Raw genomic sequence first — 25,788 nt, 5'->3', positions numbered from 1 at the left:
CTCAGGCCCCTCCCGGACCAGACCCCCTGAGTCAGAAATAGTCAGGACTCAGCAGTGGTCTGTGCTGAATATGCCATCTAGACAATGCCCATGTACACTGAAGCTTGAGAACCACTGCTCAACACGTGTGATGCACTTGGAATGACACCTGAGACATAGTAAGGACTCAATGAATGTCGGTGGCTTATTATTATCATTATCATTAGCCAGAGGTGTTATTCATTACCCCTAGGGTCCTGGGTGGAGAAGTTTAACCCAGCTCTGGAGGAGAAAGGCTGAAGACCCTTCTCACGCTCAATTAAGTATTCCAGGTCCCTGTGGACGAGTCGATCTTGTTCTGTCCATTGCAGAATTTCCAGCGCCGAGCGCAGTGCTACAGACATAGCTTGGACCTGGCAGTTATTTCCTGGGTGAATGTGGTGTATCTCTTCTCACTCTGTCTCATCTTTTAGTCTGGCCTTGAGAAGAGGAGGGGACACTGGGGGCTAAGGAGTGGACTTTAGCCCCCACTGGAAACTCTTTGCCTAAAGGGAGCATTCTCTGACTACATTGGGCTTAGTTTCCATACCCCTTTGTTTTTGTTAGCCAATTAGAGTGTGGTAAATCCAGGGGGAAGGGGCGGTGCTACCAGGCCCTGTGTTTATATCACAATCTATCAATAAAAAAGGACAATTCAAGAGAAAAATGATAAAAACTTTAACATCTCAACAAAAAGGATAGCTAAATGGCTAAGAAACAAGAAAATGTGCTCAACATCATTGGTCTGTAGCGAAATGTATATTAAAACCACAATGTGGTATCACTACCTACCTACAAAAATGACCAAAGTGAAAAGATGGAAAATTCTGGGTGCTGAGGAAGATATGGAGCAACTGAACTCTCAAACATGGCTAGTGTGAGAATAAAATGGTAATACCATTTCAAACAACCGTTTGGAAATATCTACCAATGCATACCTTATGATTCAGTATTTCCACTTCTGGGTGTTACATATCCAACAGAAATGCATTCATATGCTCTTCTGAAAGACATATTCTAGAATGTTCTAAAGCACTATTTTTACTAGACCCAAACTGGAAACTACACAAAACATGTCTGCCTAGAGAAGAATGGATAAATCAAGTGTAGTATATTCACACGGCAGAATATTACACAGCAATGAGAATTAAGGACCTACCATTACACTCAGTGATGTGACAGAACGTGATGAACATACCCTAAAATAAAAGAAGCCAGACGGAAGAGAGTATGTATATACTGTTTGATTCCATTTATATGAAGTTCAGTAACAGACAAACGCAGTGGTTACCCTGGGGATCATTGCAACTAGAAGGCAGCACAAGGGGACTGGTAGGGTATGTTGATCTGAATCCTAGTGACATTGATGTGTTCAGTTTGCAAAAATTCGTTGAGATGTACACTACCAATGCGTGTACTTTTCTGCATGATCATTTCAACAAAAAGCTAAACAAGGTAAGTGATCATGGAATATCAGGTGGTTCGTGTCTTTTATTGTTCTTGAAGGAACAGCCCTGTGGAGGGGAAAGAGTCCAGAATTCCAGACCTGGACCCTGAGCTCAGACCTCTTTAGCGTTCCACATCTCAGTGTCCTTACCAGTAGACAACAAGGAAATCCAGACCCGAGGAGAGAAGGAAATCACCCAAGGTCAATGTGCAGTGGTTGGCAGAGATCTTACCTTGGCCACATATAAAGAGGTAGCTAAGGCCATCTGCTTATAGAATCAATAGGATGACATCTGCAGAGTACCCTATACCTGGTGGCAGGTAGAACTGTGTGGACTACTATCGCCAGATACATCTGTGGGTTTCTGCATTACCACCCAGCTTCATGCTCATTCTTTCCAATGACATGCTCTCATTCTTTCTTGAAAGTGATTATGATTCCTAAATGAGCACACAAAAATAAACCTCTTCATTAACCAGGGGAAAAAAATGTACCACCTGAGTGGAACGTGCACCAGAATGCAACAGAAGCAGAGCAGCATATGCTGCACTAATTAGCCCTGTCTCCACAGATGGATGTGTTCAGCACAGTGGTTGTGTTATGGGGTGAGGTAACTGGGAGCTGTCCTGTTTAAGGCAGCATTTCCAAAGGCTGTTCTTCAGAATGCTAGTCCCATGAGATGTTAATCAGTGCCATGAGGTGACGATTCCATGCTCAAAATATATTTTGGGAACTACTAGTTTAAATATTATGTGTTCTTTGCTGCAGGACTTGGTGGAGACTTCAATATGCTAGTGAGTATAACCAATCACCAAGATAGGATCAAGTGGGTAGTATTTCTCTTATTTTATTGTTGGATAATTTTGAATTTGTCAAGTGCCTTATGAAAAGTATTTCCTGGAACACACAAGGAAAAATGTTGCATAGACACAATCTTGGTCCAAGAGTCAGGGAAGCTGGCTTGCAGATTCAGCCTGGTTATCAACAAGCAGGACACTTAGGGTAAGGCCTTCTTTTCTCTTAGCCCCAGTTAACTGGAAGAAAGGAACTTGAGGAAAAGCAAGAATATGGATATGTCAGAGAAGAGGAATGGTGTTCTAACCTTTGTCTTACCTGATTTTTTTTTTTCATTTGATGTCATGATGTTAGGCAATATGACTCCATTATTCATACATGGAGCAGAGGCTGTTGATCCCCTAATAGCTGTTACCCTCTTTTCTTGCTAAAAGAAATCTGATTTTTCCCATGTGACATTGAGCCCAGTGAGAGGTTGAAGAGGTTGAATCCTATTTTTTTTTTTTTTTTTGTCTAGGAATAGCCTTATGAGTCAGTTCTGGCCAATGAGATACTAAAGGAAGTTTTCTGGGAACTCCTGGGAAAGACTCTTCCCTGATGAGATAGAGCCACTCAAGGATAAACTCTCTTTTTTCATCCCTTCCCTTCCTGACTAAAAAGTGGTTAGGTGGCTCAGTCAGTAGACCGTCCAACTCTTGATGTCAGGCCTTGATCTCAAGGTTGTGAGTTCAAGCCTTGTATTGCGCATGGCACCTACTTAAAAAAGAATGGTTAAGTGGGGATGTGATGGTTGGACCTGTGGCAGTCATCCTTTGACCATAAGACAATAAGAATGAAAACCAATAAGCTAAGAAGGCATAGAAGTGGGAGGGAAAGAACCTGGATACTTGATGACGTCACTGAATTGCTGAACTAATATTCAAACTACCTACCTTTGACTTCTTGTCAAATCAACAATAAGTGCCTTCTTGGTCTTAATTACCATTAGTTTGATTTGCTTTTACTTGCATTCACACAGAAACTTATTGGAAATATTTGTGTCTGTTTCTCTCTTTCATTATTCTATGTTCTGTTGTAAGGTGCATTTGTGATTGATTTATAGTGAGATAGGAGGCTCTTAGGCAAAAATAGACAAAACGTTGAGGTATCAGTGACTAAACCCACTGGTAGCTTATTCCTCACACTATCATAGTTCAATATGGGTTAAGTAACTCCATCCCAACTAGTAGATCTGGAACACATGGTGTATTAGTCAGGTTAAGTGAGGCTAGGATGCAGTAACAAACAATCTCTAACATTTCAGTGGTTTAATACACAAAGGTTTATTTTTGGTTCCTACAAAGTCTGTTCTGGTTCTACTGGCTCTCCAAAGAAGTTCTCTTCCAAGCAGTGACTCAGGGATCCAGGCTGCATTTTATAGATACAGTCTCTGGACTAGGTAACTTCCAGGTTGCTGAAACTAGAAAAGAGAAAGCTGAGAGTCAGGAGCCAACCCTTAAATACTTCAGCCTGGAAGTGATATCACTTCTCTTTATAGTCCAGTGTCTAAAACTAGTCACACATCCCAAGTTAACTTCTAGGGAAGCTGGGAGATACAGGAGAGCATATGGATGTTTGGTGAGTACTAACTGTCCCTGATACAATTTAATAACAACTTTTAAAATAACCTTGTCTCTGACTGAGAGCCTGAAATGTGTTAAATGGAGGTTGGGTGTAGGGAGAGGTGGTGGGTGAAACTTCCCTGACTCTACTGAATCCAGCTTCCAGAAGCCAGTCCAGGTCAGGCCCTAGATTCAAAGTAGCACACAGAAAGAGCCAGCTCAGGACCCAGAAATCTGGGTTCTAGTCTCTGTGTTCCTATCAGCCTCAGGCAAGCCATTTTTCATGGGCATACCTAATCTATAAAATAAGGGTTTGGGCCTTGTTCTAGTCACCATGGCAATGCAACAAGTCACCCCAAAACCTAAAACAATAATAATAATTATTATTTTTTTATGGTTTCCATGGGTCAGGAATACAGGAGTGGCTGGGCTGGGTGATTTTGCCTCAGAGTCCGTTATTTTCAGCCATTTGAAGGTGTGGTTGGGACTGAGGATCCACTTCCATGGTGGCTCACTGACATGGCTGGCACGTTGGTGCTGGCTGTTGACAGGATATCTCAGTCCTTCCCTATGTGAGCATCTCCACAGGCCTGCTTGAGCATCCCCATGGTGTGTGGCTGCCTTTCCCCAGAACAAGAAATCCCAGCCACCAAGATGGAAGCTACATGCCTTTACCACCTGGCTTTGGAAGTCATACATCAACACTTCATGACATTCTCTGGGTCACACAGGCCCACCCTGATTCATTGTAGGAGGGGACTACACAAGGAGGTGAACACCAGGAGGAGAAATCATCAAGGACTATCTTGGAGGCTGGTTTCCTAGACTCCACCTCTAAATTCTGACATTCTTTGCCTACAATTGAGGACAGTCATTCCCCCTCTCCAGAGACACCTCTCTATTTAAGGAAAGTGTAGGTGAGACCAAATCCTCCTAAGGTTTCCCAAAGTGCTCCTGCTTTTGGGTGCCTGGGTGGCTCAGTTGGTTGAGAATCTGACTCTTGGTTTCAGGTCAGGTCATGATATCGCAGTCATGGGATCAGGCCCTGCGTTGGGCTCTGCACTCAGTGTGAAGTCTGCTTCAGATTCTCTCTCCCACTCTCTCTCTCTCAAAAAAAGAAGAAGAAGAAGAAGAAGAAGAAGAAGAAGAAGAAGAAGAAGAAGAAGAAGAAGAAAAAAGAAAAGGAAAGAGAGAGACAAAGTGCTCCTGCTCTAGGATGAGATATTTTCTAGAAAAAGAATCCTAAGAGTAAACTCGTTTTCTATTTAATTCTTTTAGGAGTGACAGGCACTTTTTCATCAACCCCATTCCACAGATTGGACACTGAGGCCCAGTGAAATTGACTTGCCCCAGCGTATGCTGAGTCAGGTTTCAAGACAGAGCCTATGTTTCTTTCTTTCTTTTTTTTTTTTTTTAAGATTTTATTTATTTATTTTGACAGAGAGAGACAGAGAGAGAAGGAACACAAGTAAGGGGAGTGTGAGAGGGAGAAGCAGGTTTCCTGCCGAGCAGGCAGCCCGATGCAGGGCTCTATCCCAGGACCCTGGGATCATGACCTGAGCCGAAGGCAGACGCTTAATGGCTGAGCCACCCAGGTGCCCCCAGAGCCTATGTTTCTGATACCTCCTGGAGCCAGGCTCAACTCCAGAGAAGTGGATAGCCCAGTTCCTTGCTCCTGTCCAGCCTTGAGACCAGGTGTCCTCTCTGCAGTCTGGAAGGGGGGGCAGCTAATGTCCTCCCTACAGGGAAGCATTGGCAGGACCCCAGTAGCTGCCATTCCCCTTCAGTGCCCACTTCTTTCCGTATGGCTCCCACCCATCTGGAAGGACGTGCACCCAGGAACTTGCTTAGAGATGGGAAGTCCCTTCATCCTTTTAATATTTCTAGTGTACATTGAGCTAATGGTGTTAGTGCCAGAACGAAACTGTGCGTCTCTGCTTAAGGAAGTGATAATGGAGTTTGATAAGTCTGAACAAGGAGTGATTTCTCTCTGAGCTGGTGTATTAGGGCTTAGCTGTGAAACTGTCCTTTTCTTTAACTGCCAGCAGAAAGAGAAAAATCTCTTGACCACAAATCTATTAAATTGTTGTGGACTTAGATGATTTAAAGTTCATGCTTCTGTTCCTGATCTGCCTATGGCTGAGAAGCCCGAGCAAAGACTTAACTCACCTCAGCAATTTGCCTGCATTTGAATGAGACAAATGAGCAATGCTGGGGCTCCAGGGTCTGAGGACAGGCGGGGGCCCTGAGAGGCATCCAAAGGTGCTGTCATTCCCCTGCCAGGGAGGGACTAGAAGAAACAGTGAACACCCAGACTTGGCATCACCCCAGAGCCCATGCGTTCAGTCACCCGTGTGTCTATGCCCACGCTTATCTAGAGCAGGTGTGGGGCACCGGGTGTGGGGGTCATGTGCTGGGGGTGGTGTGCATAATGGTGGGCAGCCGGAGGGCTATGGTTGAGAATACAGACCCCAGAGACGTGCTAGAATATTGGCTCCACCACTTACAGCTGGGAAACGTGCATGGGTTTTCTTATCTGTGAGATCAAGATGACACCTATCTTAAAAGGTTCTTGTGAGGATTCAATGAAGCGACCCTTTGAACGTTGCCCCACATAGTGTAAGCACTTAAGATGAAAGCTACTCTTCTTTCACGTGTTTTGGGTGTATACCTCTGTGGACTTCAGTTTGGGATGGGCATGCGTATGTGTATGCTTATCTGCACCTGTGTACAGTATGTGTGCATGAGGGCGTCCTTGTACAGGGGTGTGTGTCAATTCAGTGTAATTAAAGACAAGGAACTGGCTGGCAGTGGGGGACTCACCCCTTCCCAGGCACTGTGGCATCCATGCCTTCCAGCTAAAGAGTCCACCTCCACCCAGGGGGCTGCAAACATGCTCCCGTGGCTGCAGAAGCCTCCTTTGCTGGATTGAGGGGGAGGTACAGACAGGCGATTGGATGATCCCAGAGGCAGAGGCAGAGAATCAAAGTTTCACCTATTAGTATAATTAAACTTATATGATTTCATGGATGAGTTGGGTGGCTTGGCTAGTTCATCGCACTGCTGGCCCCCACTAGGGCTCCGTGCCATCCCTGCTCCTTGGAGGCTGGGGGCTTCCGGGAGGAGGAGTCAGTCAAGTGTAAGGCTGCTGGGACTGCCATCTGCTGCCTGCCCCTGGCTGCCATGTTTGACTGATGAGCAACTCAGCTAGCCATCCCCTTGAAAGGATTCAGGCTACATTTTATAGATTAGGAAACAGTCCTAGATCAATGAGATGGTGCAGTCAGATCCCTGGTCTCAGGCATTCTCCCTCGAGGTTGATGCTGAGTGTGCTGCAAGTGGCTTCATGAAAGGAAATGATGACAACACTATCTCCTAGTCCCTGCAACTCGCTCAGCAGGGACGGCGTCAGGAGACTGGGGACCCTGTCCCCATGTGCACTTCTGCACCTGCCTTAATACCTACCCCCTCGCAGTAATTCCGCCATGGCTCCTCCCATCAGTCCAGCTGTCCTGTCCTCTACACCTGGAAAGATACTAGGGCCCAGTCCTCCCAGCAGTGGATATGGAACCCCACATGTCCTCTCTGGGCCCCCTTGTGACACATGTCCTATTTTTTAGGGGAGGCAGAGTGCTGGAAAAGCCATGAAGAGTAATGTCAACTGTAGCACTGTGGACTCTGGCCATGCTGCTAGTAGTCTGGCAGTGTGGAAGGCACATGGCCTGGGCGTGGGGGCGGAGGGTGAGGACCTGTCTCCTCACCTGCAGACTGAAGGCAGAGTGGTGGTTAAGACACTTTGCAGAACATGAGATGCACCCAGAGAACTTGTTTTGGGGGGGTGCTCCAGTCCCCAGTCACTGATGTTCTAATTCAGGAGGGATAGGATGGGCTTGGGCCCTCCATCTGTACCAGGCATCTCAGGTGATTATGGTGTGTATGTTCTATATTCGTGCCTAGGGTCCCTTTAGCTCTCAATCTGGGAGTCTTGCAGCCCGAGATTCACCAGAGCATAAGGGCCATCTCTCTGGGTGCTGCATGGAGGGCAGTGGTTTTTTGCTTAGCTACTAGAGATGGAGACCATGCCGTGCTCCACCACTCCTAGATTGTGGCCCAGATAGGAAGCACTGCGAGTTATGTGCAGTACTTGGAAGACTAAGTAGCTACAAACCTACACTTTCTTGTAGAGAGCATGTCAGAGTGGGTAGGTGCCCCTCCATTCACTCAAAGCTCAGGCCAAAATGTTAGCATACTCTTAACTCCCCTTTCCTCACATCCCATCCAGGCCATCAGCAAAGCTTGCCAGCTCTACTTTCAAAATCTGTCTCAGTGTGTCCCCATCCCACTATCCACTGCTACCATCCTAGCTTGATCTACCATTGTCTCTTTTTTGGGCAAGAGCCTCCCAACTGGTCTCCTGCTTCCACTCCTGCTCTTTCCGATCTAGTGTCCACATAGCAGCCAGAGATCCTTTTAAAGCATGTCCTTCTTCTGTGCAAAATCTTCCAGGGACTTGATACCACACCCCAAATAAGATCCTGAGTCTTTATCATGCTTACATGAGCTGGCTTTCCCTGAATTACCTCCCTGACCTCATCTCCTACCACACTCCCCTCCCCTCCCTCTGTTCCAGACACATGGTCTCCTCACTGTTCCTTGAGCACCCCAAGCCTGCTCCCACCACAGGGCCTTTGCACTCACTGTTCTCCCTACTTGGAATGCTCTTCCCCACAAATCTGCATGGTTTTCTCACTTGCTCCGTTCAAGTCTATCTCAAATGGCAAGCAGAAAATTCTTCTGTTCTTCTCTGATCAGTCTTTGTAAAATAACATCCCCCGCACGTGCTATTCCCTTATCCAGCTTTGTTTCTCATGTGTGTGCACTGGTTTACTTGCTCAAAGCCTTTTCCCTCCAGAAGAATGTAAGTTCTGTAAAGTCAGGGAAGTTGATTGTCTCTACTGTGGTCTCAAGCCTAAAATAGTACCTGGCACACTGTAGGCTCACAAAGTAATACAAGCGGCATGAGTGGCATGAGTGGATGAATAGATGAGTAGAATGACAATACCTCAGGCCTAGGGCTGAAGCTCGTCTGATTTCTTAAATAAGCATATTAGTCATGAGCTTTGTCATTTCCAATGTATTATCGAAGAGTTATGAGCGATACACTCATCCCCGCCTCGGTGACTGGGATGAGCCGGTTGCTGTTGAGCGCACATGTGGCATCAACACGGCTCCCCTGGGCCACGCAAACGCTCAGTCAGATTTGCAGGGAGTGCTTCAAAGAGCACCATTCCCGGTTCAGTGTGGATTCTCACCACGTAGCCTGTGTGACCCTGATCAGGGCACGGCATCACAGGATCTCCCGCTAACATACTCTGTGTCCTGCTGGTGGGTAAGGGGCATTTGGCCTTCCAAAGGTGACTTTGGACTTTAAAATATGTCATATTCACTGCATTCAGTTGTAAAGTAGCACAGACTGAGTGGCTTAATCAACAGAAGTGTATTTTCTCACAATTCTGGAAGCTGATGTCTGAGATCAAGATGGGGGTAGGGCTGGTTCCTTCCCAGTCCTCTGTCCTTGGCTTGCCGTCCTCTCGCTATGTCTTCACGTGGTCTTCCATTTGCATGTGTCTGTGTTCTGACCTCCTCTCTTCATAAGGTCACCAGTCAGACTGAATTAGGGTCCACCCTGATGACCTCATTTTAACTTAATGACCTTGTATAGCACCCTGTCACAGTCTCAAATACTGGGGATTAGGATTTCAACAGAAGATATTTTGGGGGGAGGTTGACACAATTCAGCCCATAACGTTTCCCTATTTCCCTTTCAATCTTTACAGAAATTTCTTGGATAAATAATTTTATCTATTTATTTTTTTAAGATTTTATTTATTTATTTATTTGAGAGAGAGAGAGAGCCAGCTGGGGGAGGAGCAGAGGGAGAGGGACAAGCAGACTCCCTGCTGAGCATGGAGCCCCACACAGGGCTTGATCTCACAACCCTGAGATCATGACCTGAGCCAAAATTAAGAGTCAGATGCTTACCCAACTGAGCCACCCAAGCACCCCAGCATAAACAATTTAAAAGTAATTTCCTGGGGCACCTGGGTGGCACAGCGGTTAAGCGTCTGCCTTCAGCTCAGGGCGTGATCCCGGCGTTCTGGGATCGAGCCCCACATCAGGCTCTTCTGCTATGAGCCTGCTTCTTCCTCTCCCACTCCCCCTGCTTGTGTTCCCTCTCTCGCTGGCTGTCTCTATCTCTGTTGAATAAATAAATAAAATCTTTAAAGAAAAAAAAAAGTAATTTCCTAACATAGGTTTTAAGTGGTTTAATATTCCTCATGATGCATATGATTATCATTCCCATTTCACAGAAGAGGGGACTGACTGGGGCCTTGTCAGTGAGTTCAGTGACAGGGCCAGGACTGAACTCCAAGCACAATGCTCATTACAGCACCCAGTCACCTCCTGTCCTTGCGATAAAAAGCAGCAAATCAATATGAAGCATTAATTAATGAAGCCAGCGCTGCCATTTTAAACTTGTGCACTAGAACCCTCGTGGAGGAGACAGCTGGCAGGGAGGGGGTCTTTATGCTCTTGCATCTCTAATAAGGTTGATTGCTCTGCTTAGTGTGTTGTGGACCTCCAGTTGGTTTGCTGTGGAGGGAGCAGTGAGGAAGGTGAGGTAAATAATCAGCACAGTCACTAAGCTGACAACTTCCAACAGTCCCACTTCTGTTCCCAGAGATGCGATGTCCAGTGTTTGAGAGAAGCCTGAGTGCCACCAGGAGGTGGAGGACACTTCAGCAACAGAGTCCTTCCTGCTGCCCTCCACCCTTTCCATCTGGTGAGGGAAAAAATCCTACACCTGATAAGCGCATACCTGTACAGGTGACCCTTTGGAAACCAGAGCTGGGTTAGCAGCAAGCTGCAAGGGAGTGAGGCTGGGGGTGTCTGGGTGGGTGGCTCAGTCGGTTAAGTGTCTGCCTTCAGCTCAGGTCATGATCCCAGAATAATGGGATCAAGACCTGCATCGGGCACCCTGCTCAGCAGGGAGCCTGCTTCTCCTTCTCCCACTCCCCCTGCTTATGCTCTCTCTCTGTCAAATAAACAAATAAAATCTTAGAGAGAGAGAGAGAGAGAGCTTGTCTGAAAGGCTGATACACTTCTGCAGTCCTGCCTGCTTCTCCTGGATGGATGGGCCCAATCTGCTAGATGTGTCAAGTCCCTATAGCATTTTCCCTGACACCAGCTGGTTCCATCCTCCACGGCCCCTTCCCTCCTTTCTTGAATGGGACGTAATGCCTGGAGCCATAGAAGCCATCTTGTGTCCATTAGACTGAGCACAGGGATGAGAGCCAGCTTGCTGGGGATGGGGGAGTGAAATGAGTCTCTGATGATAAGACTGAGTAGCTAAATCAATACCAGCAACACCTGCCCCTGGTTTCTTGCTATTTAGGGAAGAAAACCTTCTTTTGATTTAAGCTTTGTGGTTGGGTTGCCTGTTAATTGCAGCTGAATGCATTTCTAATGATACATGTGGTAAGTCAAAAACAGGCTGTCTGTAAGGATCTGCCCTGAAGAGCCACTGGATCATCAGGGATCCCCTACCTGGTTGGTAACTGGAGTGGATGGAAGTGGCTTCACAGACATTGTGTTTGAGAAGGTCCTCGTCACCTGTAGGACTTCTCTCCTCATCTCTTCCTCTCTGTAGGGTGACAGGTGGTCTTGGCTCTCAGCAAACTGAGTATTCTCAGATTCTTGCCATGTTAACCCCATCTTGTCCAATCCTTGCCCAGAGAAAGATCTTTTCCCTAGATGGAAAAGAAATGGGAAAGATCACTCCCATAGATTCAACCTTGGTGTCTCTGCAATGTCTTCCATCTTTCTTCAGCAGCCCTCTTTCCAGGTCATCCTTGGAAATATTAAACACATACTCAGCCTACCAGATAGGGTACAAGAAAGAACCCAGAATAAAATCACCAAGAACCTCAGGAAAGAGGAATATTGGAACATGACCCATAATAACAATTTTTCACATTTTCCAGCAACCTGTCTACATCTTTCCAGCCAATCTCTGAAGGAGGGTTTTTAATCCCATTTTGTGGGTGAAGACCTTACCCGGATCCAAGCTGGCAAATCATGGATGCTGAACAGAGCTTTGGAGATGGGCTATGTTGTTTGGTGATGTTCCAACCTGTAACCAAGCTCGCTGGTGACTCTGGGGTCTTTAGCCAGGAGGGAAGTGGGGAAGGCTATGAAGGAGGGACTTCCAGGAACCGCATCCTGGCTGTAAACTGATTAGCTTTACCTTTATCTGCTTTTATATATTAGGAATGAGGTTTCTGGATGTTGGCTGCACCCACGGAATGCTTAACTAACCAATAATGGTAACTAACACTTACAGGACACGTAACTGTAAAAGCAATTCCACTCCCATTGGAGTTGAAGGAATATTCTTATTCTGGCCATTTTCCAGGAAACTGAGAATTAGAGAAGTGAAGTGTCTTAGCAAAAGTAACAGCTTTCAAGTGACAAGGATAGGGTTCAAACAACAGGGTTTCTATTCCAAGTTCCCTGGAGGTGATGGCTCCCCCTTGTGGAAACCCCAGGCTATGGTGAAGCTAGAAATCCTGGAACTGGGGAACACCTGGCCAGATGGGAGAGGGACAATCTGAAAGGGGGACGCCCCCAAGTCCTACTCAGAGTTCAGGGACTTCTGAAAGGACCAAGAGGACCAGAAAGTCCCCAAGAGAGGAAGGGATGTCTCATGGGGAAAGGCTGTGTCTGTGAAAGCCCTAAGCATAATGTGATAGCAGAGGTGAGACAGTCATCCTGACAGCTTCCTAAGCAAGGTGAGCCAGGCCAATTTTTGAAAGAGGAGAGGAAATAGAGAACAGTATTGGGGGGTGGGGAGGGTTAAGAATCAAGATGTCTGCCCAGGAAGAATTCTGGAGAAGTTTGTCCCTGGAGGGCCACTGCTCAGGCTGCAAAGTTCTGCTACATTTGGGTCTGTCTGCTTACTCATAGCTCATCTCCCTGGCATGAGAGCTGTCCATTCATCTCCAGAGCCAGCCCAACCTCAGGCTCAGTGGAGCGAGGACAAGGACAAGTGCCAAGACACCTGTGTCCATCACAGCTGCATGGCCAGCTCCAGCTGGCTATGAAAGGACACCTTGGAGGAAGTGCAGAATGCTGGAGCAGAAGCAGGGATTGGAGCTGGACTCTGAGTTCCCCCATCACTTGGGAGAACTGTCCCCCCTTCAGACCAGGAGCTCCCTGGGTCCAGAGGCTGTGTTTCCCTGTCAGATTGGGAGTTCCCTAGCAGCAGAGGCTGCCTCCTCCATCAGACTGGGAGTTCCCTGGGGGCAGAGAATGTGCCTTGCTAATCAGCCTGGGAGTTCTGTGGGGGCAGGGCTGTGTCTCTCCCCCATCAGGTCAGGGGTTATCTGAGCACAGTGATCTTTTTTCTCCTAGCCTTAGATGTGAAGAAGGACAAATAGTACCCTCTGTGGTGGGAGGGGGGCGGCCTTCTCAGTGTGGGTTCCGCACTTCCTCCACCATGCTATGATTTAAGGGACTTGTTGCCAGCAGACTGTGGTTTTGCTCAAGTTTTCTTTCCTAAACACAGTCTTGGAAAAACAACATTATCTACCCTTCCTCACTCCCACCCTCAATTTCTCTGCTGGGCAAATGAAAACACCAGCCTCAGTCTCATGCTCTGATTGGCATATTAATTGAGGCTACTACCAGTGGGAAAGGAAGCCATGGGCTGGCCCGGGTTCCTCTGCAGGAATTCTGGGTAATGTAGTTCCTTGCCTCCTCCCTGCCTTCATGGAAGAAAATGGCTTCAAATCTCAAAGTAGCTTCTGTGGGGGGAACTTGTCTCCTTTCTTCAGAACTAACAGGAGTAATGGTATCATCGGAGTAATAAGAACAATTTTCTTTATAATCTAGCACAGTTTAGTGATTTCCTGAAAAAGCATGTTGTTTTAGTACAGACCTGCAATGCTGTTTCTGATGAGACCTGCCCCCTCTCTGCTGGTGGAAGTTGCAGCTCCCTACTGGGTGGGGCTTGGGCTGGGTGGCAAGTGGAATGTGGTTAACGGGAGAAGGCTTGTGCTTTCGCTAGAAACATTACTGTAGTGATGCACCGTGGGGATTAGTCCCTACACGTTGGTCCAGTCTGGTACTTATCTGTTTGCAATGAAGTCTACCAGTCCACAAAGAAATGAGAAAATTAAAAAATATGTAACTTGTTTGTCATAAAGTTAAAGGCACTTAAAGGATTGTCCTTTGGTTTTTATTTTTTTCCCTACTTTTTGATGTAAAAATGTGTGGGGATACGTGGGGACAGGGGTGGGGGCTCAATGAGTGGGGATGAAGGGAAGAGGTCTCCTCTGTGGTGGATCTCGAAGTGATTGCTTATGTATTTGGGATATTCATAAATACAGTGTTCAAAAGTCAAGAAATGCCACTAATTATCTGTAAATTCTCAATTATCTGTACTGAAGAAAGGGAGAGGCGGGGATAATGGAATCATTCAATAATGGAAGTGAAGCAAGGAAGGAAAATAGCGTTTATTAAGGGCTCATTCAGAAAGGATAATTGACTTGCCCAAGGTCATCCTGATAGTTAATGTTGGGTCTGGGACTAGAATCTACGTCTGCTAATGCCTAGTCTGGCGCTCTTTCAAGTACACCGCCTGGATTATGGTGACAGTGATCATGAGAGTGGTGAACAGCCATGAGCACACACTAAGCACTTCATGAGTGTTTTCTCCCTTTGTTCTCGTGGCAGCCCCGAGAGGTAGGCTTAGGAGCTCACATACTTATAAGTGGATGATTCAAAGCTATTTTCAAATCAAGACACCTTCGCAGAGTGCCTGCTAGGTTCCCTCCCAGGTGCTGAACTAGGGACAGGAAATGGAGCATTAATAAGCCAGGAATCCTGCCCTTAAAGAGCTCAATGGGGCAATATAAGCAAGGGGGTGATTTCAGTAAAATTTGCTTTGTCCCGTGAGAGATTTATACAAAAGGGGTATGTGGGAGCTCACTGGGCATGAGGCCAGATTTCAGGGGAGGGGAAGCGGTGAGGGAGTGGCCCTTGGAAGGCTTCCTGGAGGAGCTGATAGCTGAGCTCCATCTTCCACAGGGTGGGCCTTGAGGCAGATGGAGAGGGGGGAGGGTGCAGATTGGGGTGCAGGGGGGTGGCTCTGGGCAGAAGGATTGCATGGCAAAGCCCCTGGTGTGTGGTAGCAGCACAAACGTGCAGGGGCAGGGGAAGAGAGGGAGAGAAGGTGGTTACAAACTTAAATGTCATCCTTTGGGCATTGGGGAACCATGAAGGGTTTTTAAACATGGACGTGGCATGATCTCATTCATAAGTGATAAGGTGCTTTGAGGCAGCAGAGGAGGGATTAGAAGGAAGGGGTGGTGGGGGTGCTCTGGGGACAAAAAGATCAGGCAGGGGTTTTCCCATTTTAGACCAGCTGTGATGTGCCCTGAGCTGGGGTCCTGGGGAGGCAAGTTTGGAGATATTTAGGAAATGGGGTCACAAGACATGGGGACCAGCTGGGTGTGGGGATGAGGGGAAAGAAGGTGTTAGTGAGGGGCTAGGTTTCTCATCTGGATGACTAGATGGTTAGGAGGGCTGGATGGGAGGAGATCTGTAGGAGATCCAGATGGGAAGTTGTGGATGGTGGGCTCAGGGTGGGACACAATGAATCTGAGAGACTTACAGAACCTACCCCCTCCATACCATCTTCTGCAAGTCCCAGCTCTGCTTTGCCCTCCATAGCCAACCATGTGGGTCAGAGAAGGGGCAGAAGGTGTGCCTCCGGAACTTGGTGAACCCAAAAAGATAGACCCCAAGCAGCATTATCAAGGACCTGGGTATCTGGGAAAAAAGAAAAAGGTGCACCTGGCCCCTGCCCTGAGCCTTGGCCCAAAGGACAGTGAAGGGGCATGAGATGCCACCCCACACCCACACACACCCCACCATGAAGACAGAGCCTCATTAAGGGCCCTTACAGAGAAGACTTTTCCTGTCCTTATTTCTCCCCTGCCTGGGAGGTGGTGGAGAAGTGGGCCATGTCACAACTGGATCATCATTTTGGGGGCTTTACCTCTCTCCTGTGGTGATTGAGATGGAATAATATTCTAAATAATTATCACTACATGTCATTCATTTGTTCTTGCCAATGAATGCCTTGTTATCCTTGTCCTCAGTGCTGTGCTAGACACACAACCTACAGACTCCTAAGACAGGCCCTGCCCTCAAGGAGCTCACAGACCATCAGGGGAAACAGGTGAGCAATGACGTCTGTGATCAGGTGAGTGCTGCTCCTGCAGAGGCACCTTCAGACAGTCATTTCAGGGATATTCTAGGTGCAGGGGCCCAAGGAGTGCTGAAGAGCATAGGCTCTGGAACCACATAGCTATGATTGGTTCCTGGTTCCTCTTCTTTCGATACTGTGTGACCTTGGGCAAGTTGCTTACCTTCTCTGGGCTTTCATTTTCCATCTACAAAATGGGGATAATACCATGCCCATCTCCTGGGGTTATTGTGAGGATTCAACAAGTTATTGCAGGAAAAGAGCTTTGAGCAGTGCCTGGCACAGAGCGAGACCTCCACAGTGTTAGCTGTCATTCCTTTGATAACCATCATCTTCATCACAAACTCAGGAGGAGTCTGCAGGGAGGAGTTTGACTAGAGGAGAAGCTGCTGGGAAAAGCTTCATAGAGCATATGACATTTCGGTTAGGCACGAAAGGTGACAGTTTGCTAAGGTAAAAAGCCAGGCCCAGGGAAGCCGACCCAGGCAGAGGGAGCAGGAACAAAGGCAAAGAAGTGTGCAAATGCAAGGCGGCTTGGGAAAATGGCCAGGCCTCCAGGCTCCATGGAATGTGCAGGACGTAGAGAAGGAAGCTCCTGGGAGGGTACCTTAGGGACAGCTTGGGAAAGCCTGCAATGTCACATTAAGGAATTTGGGCTTTATCGCACAAGCAAAAGTGGTCCTGGAGGCGTTTGTTTCAAGAGAGGTGACATGACCAGAATTGCCTTGAGGATTGTGATGGCAGCTAGGGGGACGATAGGTCAAAGGCAGGGGCTGACCAGCTGGGCCAAGAGAGAGATGGCAAGGGTTTGAGCTAAAGCAGTGTAGGGGATAGTGGGGAAAATGTTTAGGGGACTGCGCCAAGCACTTGGTTATGTAAGGTTGTAGGATTAGAGGGGAAGCTTAACCACCGCCACCTCCCCCCCAGTCCTGCTTACCAATGAGGAAAATGACATTAGAAGTGCAAGGTAAGACGATGAGGCCTCCAGGCAGGTGGACCGGACCCTTGGGATCGCTCTACCCAGCACCCCCAGCTTTAGAGCCACTCCCATGCAGGCCATCTGCAGCGGTGGCCTATGCCTGGCTCTGGTGCAGCACCCTGGCCATGGCTCTGGGCCTGCAAGGGTGATGGATTTTGAAGGCCAGCAGACCTGGTTTCCAGGTCTGGCTGGGCCATTCACACCGAGCTGTGTGACCCTAGCTAGTCTCTTTACCTCTCTGAGCCTTGGTTTCCCTCCTCTGTAAAATGAGGACAAGAGTAGCTACCTCGGAGTGTTATTTTCAGGATTAAATGCATAATGAATAAAAATGCCTAGCACTACCCCTGGTACCAGCACATGCTCAATACATGGTGGGTGTTCATTCTTGTCACATCCCTGGCAGCAGTGACCTTGCAATCCCCACACTCCAGCCCCTCCCCCACCCTCAGTGTTCAGAACTCCCCCTGCGTGACCTTTCCTTGACACACGATGTGGTGACCCAGTATTCCAAGGTGGGTTTCTGGCTGGCATGGGGAGAGGTTTCTGCCCTCCCCTCCATCGGACCAGATTTCTCTTATGTTTAACCCTGGCCTTTGCCTGAGACACTTCGCTCTTTGGGCTGTCTCATTACCTGGGTGGAGTCAAGAGCCCCTGTCTGGGTGGGAATCTTTGAAGTTCTTCTTGGAGGCAGAGGGATGAACAAATTGACCCCAAGATTTGGGACCCTGAGTCTACCCCAAGATTTGGGACCCTGAGTCTTTCCCAAAGTGTCTTACTTCTCACCCTCTTGCCCAATGGCACTGAGCCTGGTTCTAGAAAGAGTTTCCACTGCATTCAGTGAGAAAGAGGCTGCTGTGTATTGGCCTCATGTTTATTTCCAATTAGTGTATGGGGCCGGGGAAGGCGTGGCTGGATGTTCCACATCTCTGCAGCCTGGCTCTCTCACTGCCGAACAGATCCTCAGAGCTGATTGAAATGTACTGCGTGGGCTTGGGAAGGAGGAAGGGAACATAGCAGCTCAACCACAGCCATCCTGGGTCAGTGCCTATGCTGCCCTCCCCCCACCTGGCACACCACCCCCTCCCAGGCTGGGCTGCCACACCGGGCATGACCTTTCCACCCACCCAGCCACATCTGGGAGCAAAGCCAGACATCTTCCTCTCTCTGTGCCCTCCCCACCTTACTCTGGCAAAGTTGGGCTGCAGGGCAGCATCCAGGGGCTCAGCCCACTGGGAAAGGGAAAGAACTCAAGGGCCCCTCTTTACAAAGCTCTCTAGCTCCACACCCCATGATGCCAGGAGGAAGTTCCCTGTAGGAACCCCAGCCATGCCCCCAGCTAGAATCCCACCACCTGGCTTTGTGCAGGTTCTTCTGTCTTGTAATGCTTCTCGTTTTCTTGTCTTCACATGGCCATTTCTCCACTACCTTTCTTCTGTTCTTATAAGGACACTAGTCATACAGATTGGAGGCCACCCTACTCCAGTATGACCTCATCTTAACTCTTTATATCTGGGTAACTCTATTTCCAAATAAGGCCATGTTCAGGGGTACTTCAGCATATCTTTGGAGGTACACAATTTTACCCATAATAAGACTGAGGGAGTCTTTGGGAAGGTCTTTCTCCCAGATAAGCCTGCAGCATCAAAGAAAGCCACCATCCTGCCTCCCTCCTGTGCCAGATCCCATGCTGGGAAACCTGCCGAGAACTGTGGCCACCTTGGGTCCTCGAAGGAGATTATCTGTCACTAAGGTTGGCAGCAAGGAAACGGGAAAGCGACGTGAGATTGCTGAACCACTGCCCCAACCCTGACGCCTCCTATCTCTCTACTTCTGATTAAGTGGGACAAATGTGCAGAAGCCACATTTTATTGGGGGTTCTGTTACTTGTAGCCAAACACATCCTAACTCATCGAGTGATCACTAATTTCCCTGCTCAGTTCAGGGAAATGTAAGAATCCTGGGATTTCAGAGCTGGAAGAGAACTTGGAAGTCACCTAGCCCAACCTCTTCATGGAATGAATGAGGAAGCTAAGGCTTGGTGGCCAAAGGGCCTCACTCAGGGCTGCCACACGTTAGAGACACCACAAGAACTTGCAGTTGGTTCTCCAAATTCCCAGTCTCCCACTGCGTTTCTGTGGCTCCCCATACTCATCACTCTCTCTGTAGGGAAGAAGGGTGTTGTTTGAAAGGGAAGACCTGCTGGGTGGGTTGCTGAGCTGTCAGAGGAAGGAACTGCATGATGGGACAAGAGATAAGAAGGATTCCGAGGGGGGCACGCAGGAGCTCGCCACACTGCAGAGCCTGTTCATCCTCAGGGACACACATATATTCTAATCACATGCTCTGTGCAGGGCTTGCTGCTCTGAATTATGCACCTCAGAAGGGCCTTTCATCTCACCAAGGGTTTGATGCTGGCCTGCCTGGCCGCTTGTGCTGGGCTACAATTTAGCCTCCAGAGCAATTCAGGGCAAGGAGGTGGAGAAGGCAAGTGGAAATACCTGGGACCTTTCCTTTCCTGAGGACTCTGCCTGCCTGCTTGCTTCCTTCCACTGAAGCTGGTGGGATGAGGCAGCATGGTTGGTGGGAGGGAGGCAGTGATCCATCATCACCTGGTCAGTCTTGGAGTCTGGGAGGGACTCACATGATCATGTACTTGACTGCTTTCCAAGAGTGCAGAGAAATCTAACTTCATTAGCTCAGTTGAATCAAAATCTGTTAAATTCAAAGAACCTAGAACTCCGGAGTGCTGGATGGAAGGCACCTGAGGCATCTTCCAGTCTATGCTGCTCACTTTATAGGAGCGGACACCAAGGCCCCGGTGGGTTTAAAGAGGCTTGCCCTAGAGGCAGAGCCTGTCAGAATCCTAAATGTCAGCCTCTCTACCTTGCCCACTTTTGTCTGAAGCAGAGCTGGCTCTTGAGTTCAGCCAGCAAATATATTTGAGCCTTGGAGTTGGCAGCTTCTGAATGGGTCCCTTGATCCTGCCTCCTGTTGATCATGTGCTTGTGTAATCCCCTCCTCTTAAGTGTGGGCTGGACCTAGTAATTGCTTCTAACCAACAGAATATGGCAAAAGTGACCAATGTCACTTCTTTGGTGAAGTTACAGAGGACCGTGACTTCCATCTTACTAGATCTCTCTCTCTCTCTCTCTCTCTCTCTCTCTCTCTCTCTCTCTCTCTCCCTGGCTTCTCTTCTCATGAATTTGCTCTGATAAAGCAAGATGTGGAGGCTCATACAGAACGAAGCTGAGGGCCACCACCTGCCAATGACCAGCAAAGAACTGAAGCCCTCATTCCAACAACCAAGGGAGAACTGAATCCTGCCAATAACCACAGAGTGAACTTGGAAGCAAGTCCTTCCCCAGTTGAGCCTTCAGATGAGACCATGCCTTGACTGACATCAAGATCATAAACTTGTGAGAGATCATGAAACAGAAGACCTAGTAATAAATGTGCATAGTTTTAAGTTGCTACGTTTTTTTTTAATATAGCAATAGATAACAAAGACAATCCCTATTCTAGGATAATATTTAGGATTACATGCCTATCACGTTCTAGGCAGTGTGAGGAATGAAAAGCAATGGTTAATGTGGATTTATGGGAACTTTACAGTTTGATGAGCTGAGATATAGCACATGAAATAATAGTACCCAACATTTAACTGAGGTTTCTTCCATGCCAGGTATTGTGCTACCATTTCCATACATTAATTTCTTTAATTTTCTTAATCCTCACAACAACTGTGAGGCCTATTATTAGCCCCACTTTACAGATGAGAAAACAGAGGTGCAGAGAAGTGACTAACTTGTCCAGGGTCACACAGCTAGTACGTGCTGGAACTAGAATGTGAGCCCAGACAGTCTGGCCTCAGAGGGAAACAAGATAGCATTCATTCATCTAGAAGGCACTCAGATGCCTCCTCTGTGCTTGCTATTGGTAGTTGTTGGACATATGTCCATGTCATGAAGGAGCCAGTGGTTCTGACCCTCATTAGTGATGACTTTGAGCAAGTTACCTAACTTTGGTATTCTCATCTGTTAAGGGGATAAGGAGAACAACAACCCACATGGGGTTGAAATAAGATTAAATGAGCTGGAAAGTATGAAGCACATGTAATAGTTTCTGCCACATAGTAAGTGTTATGTTTGTTAAATAAAAATAAATAGATAAATAGGGGCACCTGGGTGGCACACTCAGTTAACTAACTGACTCTTGGTTTCAGCTCAGGTCATGGTCTCAGTGTCATGAGGTCAAGTCCCGCATAGGGCTCCATCCTCAGTGCGGAGTCTGCTTAACACTCTCTCTTCCTCTCCCTCTGACCTTTCCCCTCCATGATCTTATTCTCTCTCTCAAATAAATAAATAAATCTTTAAAAAATAAAAATAAATAAATAAATAGCCATGTCAGAAAGTGATAAGAGTATGTGGAAATTGGAAGGACTCCGTCTGCTCAGGGAGCTCAGAGGGGACAATATCCTTCACCTGCCATCTTTTGTACATGTCTTTTTAAGCCTGGGGTTCCTTGGTGGGCTTCTCTCGTAGCCTGTGGCTTTTTTCAATACTTCTTTCCCCCTCATTAAGATAATTAATGGCTCTAAAGCCAGTCTACTCCTGCCAAGATGCCTAATTCTTGATTGGTATTCACTTTTCAGCCTAAGCTTCTCAGGATGAGGGATTTTGAAAACAATCTTTCCAAGTCCCAGGGTTCACTTGTATCTCTGGCTCCCCTCCCTGCAATGCACAAAGGCTCAGAAGTCATGGGACCTACTCCCCAGGCTCTCGTCTTTCCCCTTTTTCTGATAAACTTTTCTCTATTAGCCAGAACAGTAATCCTTCTTGACACTTTGCCCAAAGTCCAGAAGATTAAATCATTCCCAACAGGGGAAATGTAAAGATCCTGAAAATGCCTCATAAATAAGTGCCAAAATGCATCCATAAATAAAGAGAAATGTTGCTGGCCAGGCCGAGGGGATATGTGCAGAAAGCAATGGCAAGGAAGGCTTTGAAGAGGAGATGAGATTCCAGCCAGGCCTTAAAGTGTGGTAAGAGAAGGGAGGATGGAGGAGATAGGAGACGACCATGCAAGAGGCAGCCAGCGTCATCAGGGTGCCATGAAATGTGGAACAGATGTTGCTAGTACTTGCCCACCTTGGGTTTTCCTCTCTGCAGGCACATGAGAGGATCACGCCCCCACCCTGACACAACTTGCTGTTACGTGGGGGTCATCGGACTCAATCTGGCCAATTGGTTGCAAGTGGAAGTGATGTGTGTAACTTACACACTCATGCATGTAACGGGTGCTGCAAGTCTTTCGGGCTTTTTTGCTCCTGCCATGGCAACCACAGGAGCCTGTGCTGAGACCAAAGAGCTTCTGGACTAAAGAAACTGAGGACACTGAGCCATTAGAGGGAGGACAGCTGGCCCAGAGAATTTCCTGGACCCACAGTGGATTTTAAGTGAGCGATAAATTAATGATTGTCATATTGAGCCACTGAAATCTTGGTGGTGCTTGTTCTTGTGATGACCTAGCCTTCCCCGATGACCCCAGAAGGGTATATAGTAAGTAGTGGGACATGGGGTTCGATTAGTTAAGGGGGACCAGAGGTGGCCTGGTATGGGGCATCAGAATCACCTGGGGAGAGTTTAAACCACCACAAAAATTCTAACTCAACTGAGTGGAGTCTGGGCATGGGTTTATTTTTTAAAGCTGTCCAGGTGGCCCAAAGTGCTGCCCGGGTAGAGAACCATGGATGTGGCTCATCTCACTGCTTAGAATGACATAATCTTAAGTAAACTGCTTTATTCTCCCAGCCCCATGTTTTTGGCTATAAAAGAACTTCAAACTTGATCCAGTGAATTGTTCGTGTTGAGAACATCTGTGGGTGATATTTTTAGTCTGGAGCCAGCTTCTCTGGCCACTGCCCTGTCCCCCTGGCCAGTGTGCATTTGGGCAGGATGGGCGCCATGATGCTCGCTACCTCTAACCTAGCCTGTGCCAACTCCAGGCTCCTCTCCTACTGGTACAGTTTTGACATTTTATCCACTGATTGGATTCACAACCTGGCACCTGTTGTCCTTGAGATAGCAAAGATTGGACAGCATCCTCCAACATTACAAAAATATTCATTTTTATTTTTATCAGAGTTTTATATATTTAAGTCAAATAGGTTCATAATGTGAAGGGACAGTGCCCAGCTGCAACCTGTCCATCTAGAATCCTTCTCCTCAGGGGCAAACTTTCAACTGTCTCTAGCTCTTTCCTTTGGTATTTCTTTCCCTGTTATTGGCTCTCTCTTGATTTTTCCCTCTGAGACATTAGCTGTTGACTTCCTTCCATGGAATTGAAGCATTTAGCATTCTGTTATTCTTCCTCCTAACCCTCCACCCCCAGTAGCTTAATCACATTCCCCACCAGTCTCCCAATGGGGTTTTATTCCAATGTTTGGTTAAAAATAAGTATTGTATATTTACATTAACATTTATGATTATATAAATACTGTGTAGAAAAGAACTGTGTATGGTAACAGTGTCTTTATTAGACTATTTTTAATTTTCTTAGAGCTAATAATTGCCTCTATTTTGTTTATTCCTTTACTCACATTTTAGACTTTGGGGAGGGATCAGAGCTATATGACTGTGTTCTATCTGCCATGTTCAGCTGAAAACTATGGCAGATTTTCCACTGTGTGAAAGTGTAAAATTTACAAATGAGTCCTTAAAATCTTCCCCCTCCCCCAAACTTAAAGAGGAACAGTCTAGATGTCTGTTATACCTGTTTACTCTTGTCTTCTAGTTTCTGCCTAAGATTAATAGATAGCCCCTCTCAGTTGCCCATAGGAACATGTATGTTTTCAGAGTCTGGGAGCAGGATCTATAAATTTTTTTCTTTATTCAGATGTTCCCAGAGGGCAGAGTGTTCATATTTTTACTGAACTCCCTAAGGCAGGGTCATGTATCTTCATGAGAATGGGGCTCCCTGAGGGCAGAACAATTTCTCCCCCTCAGACTGGGGCTCCCTGAGGGCAGGGCTGTGTCTCCCCTCAGACTAGGGCTCCCTCAGGCAGGGCTGTGTCTCCCCTCAGACTGGGGCTCCCTGAGGGCAGGGCCCTATCTACCCCTTCAGACTGGGGCTCCCTGAAGACAGGGCTGTGTCTCCCCTCAGACTGGGGCTCCCTAATGGCAGGGCCCTATCTACCCCTTCAGACTGGGGCTCCCTGAAGACAGGGCTATATCTCATCCCTTCTCTCCATCTTTCTCCCTTTATCCCACCTCAATGTCTAAGAAGGGACTCTGCATTTGGGGACTGGAGACTGCCTGGCAAACCCCCAGGAGCTGCTTCCTCCCTGTCCTTTCTTCTGCTGTTGACCTTGTCCTTTCAGGAAACAGAGAAAACAAGCTCTTCAGAGACACCCTGAAGGGCTCTGTCAGGTCAGCGACCCCCATTGAGGTTCTGTCCTGCTCTGAGCCTTTCAAAGACATCAGTCCTCAGGCCCTGCTTGCTCCCAAGGATCCCCTCCCTTCCCTCTCTTTTCCTTTGCATATAGCTTTTCTTTCTTATTGACATCTGTGAAGAGACACTGTGGATGGCATAAATAATAGATTATTAATTTGGAAGCTCTCCAGTTAATGAGACTAGCCACCCAGTGAGGACGCGTGTTATGTAACCAGCAAATTACAGTGGCATCAGAGGCAGCATGTCTGCTGAGTAGTAGATCAGAGGAGTGACAGAAGCAGGGAGGAAGGCCACTTTGCAGGAGGGTCTGTGCGGAGCCAGACTCTGCGCTGGTTGTTTTAGGCTGACTTCTCTCATGTAAGCCTCATAGTGACCAGAGAGAAGGCGCTGAAACCCATTGTGGAGGGAGGACTGGCTGGTGGAGGCAGGAGCCGACTGAGGCCCGCTGAGTTTCTGGCGCCTGGCCTGTACCTAGCTGGTGGTGACCCCCGATGTTTCCCCATCACGGTAAGTTGCTTGGGGTTGTGCCACTGCAGACCTGATGGAAAAAGGACCCCAAAGGAGACATAAAAATAGGACAACCAGACTTGGAAGCTGTCATCTCTGGAGGAAGAAGCTTCTGGCCATTCCCTCAGGCAACACTGGTTTCTGCACCAAGGCCCTTGCAAGGTGAGCTATGGCTCAAAGCAGATCACCTAGAGTCTCCGTGCTAGCTCCAGCACTGATAGCCTGGTGGTGCCTCATGACAGGGAATCCCAGGTCACCCTAGTCTCAGCAAGGGAGACACAGCCCTGCCTCAGGGAGCCCCAGTCTGAGGGGAGACACAGCCCTGCCCTCAGGGAGCCCCAGTCTGAGGGGGAGGCACAGCCCTGCCCTCAGGGAGCCCCAGTCTGAGGGGAGACACAGCCCTGCCTTGGGGAGCCCCAGTCTGAGGGGAGACACAGTCCTGCCTCAGGGAGCCCCAGTCTGAGGGGAGAGATGATGCCCAAGTGCTTGCTTATATGACAAAAGGGAAGATACATGGGGACCTAATTCTGAGGGTACAACTGAGATTCGGTGAGCAGGACACAAGGTAAAGGGTAGTCTGTGGTCAGGACTGAAGAAGTCCCGTTCAATAGGCTAGGGTTGGCAGTAAGGAGGCCTGTCCAGACAGGCCATACAC

The 25,788-nt window shown here is 47.7% G+C and overlaps 1 long non-coding RNA gene across 1 annotated transcript in view; it reads right to left on the bottom strand.

The window, feature by feature from the left end:
* Nucleotides 1-3,563: 3,563 nt before the first annotated feature.
* Nucleotides 3,564-25,788, bottom strand: part of LOC103664110 — a 32,830-nt gene continuing 10,605 nt past the window's right edge. Inside the window, exons 3-4 of the long non-coding RNA XR_568927.2 lie at nucleotides 11,470-11,672; nucleotides 3,564-3,719 (exon numbers count right to left, since the gene is read on the bottom strand). This is a non-coding gene — a long non-coding RNA (uncharacterized LOC103664110). The remainder of the gene's footprint in view (nucleotides 3,720-11,469; nucleotides 11,673-25,788) is intronic.

This window comes from Ursus maritimus, unplaced genomic scaffold (genome assembly GCF_017311325.1).
Source record: "Ursus maritimus isolate PB19 unplaced genomic scaffold, ASM1731132v1 scaffold_29, whole genome shotgun sequence".
In the NCBI taxonomy this organism is placed as follows: Eukaryota; Metazoa; Chordata; class Mammalia; order Carnivora; family Ursidae; genus Ursus; species Ursus maritimus.
The sequence above is the reverse complement of the archived record's forward strand: the minus strand, read 5'-3'. Positions and strand labels throughout refer to the sequence as shown.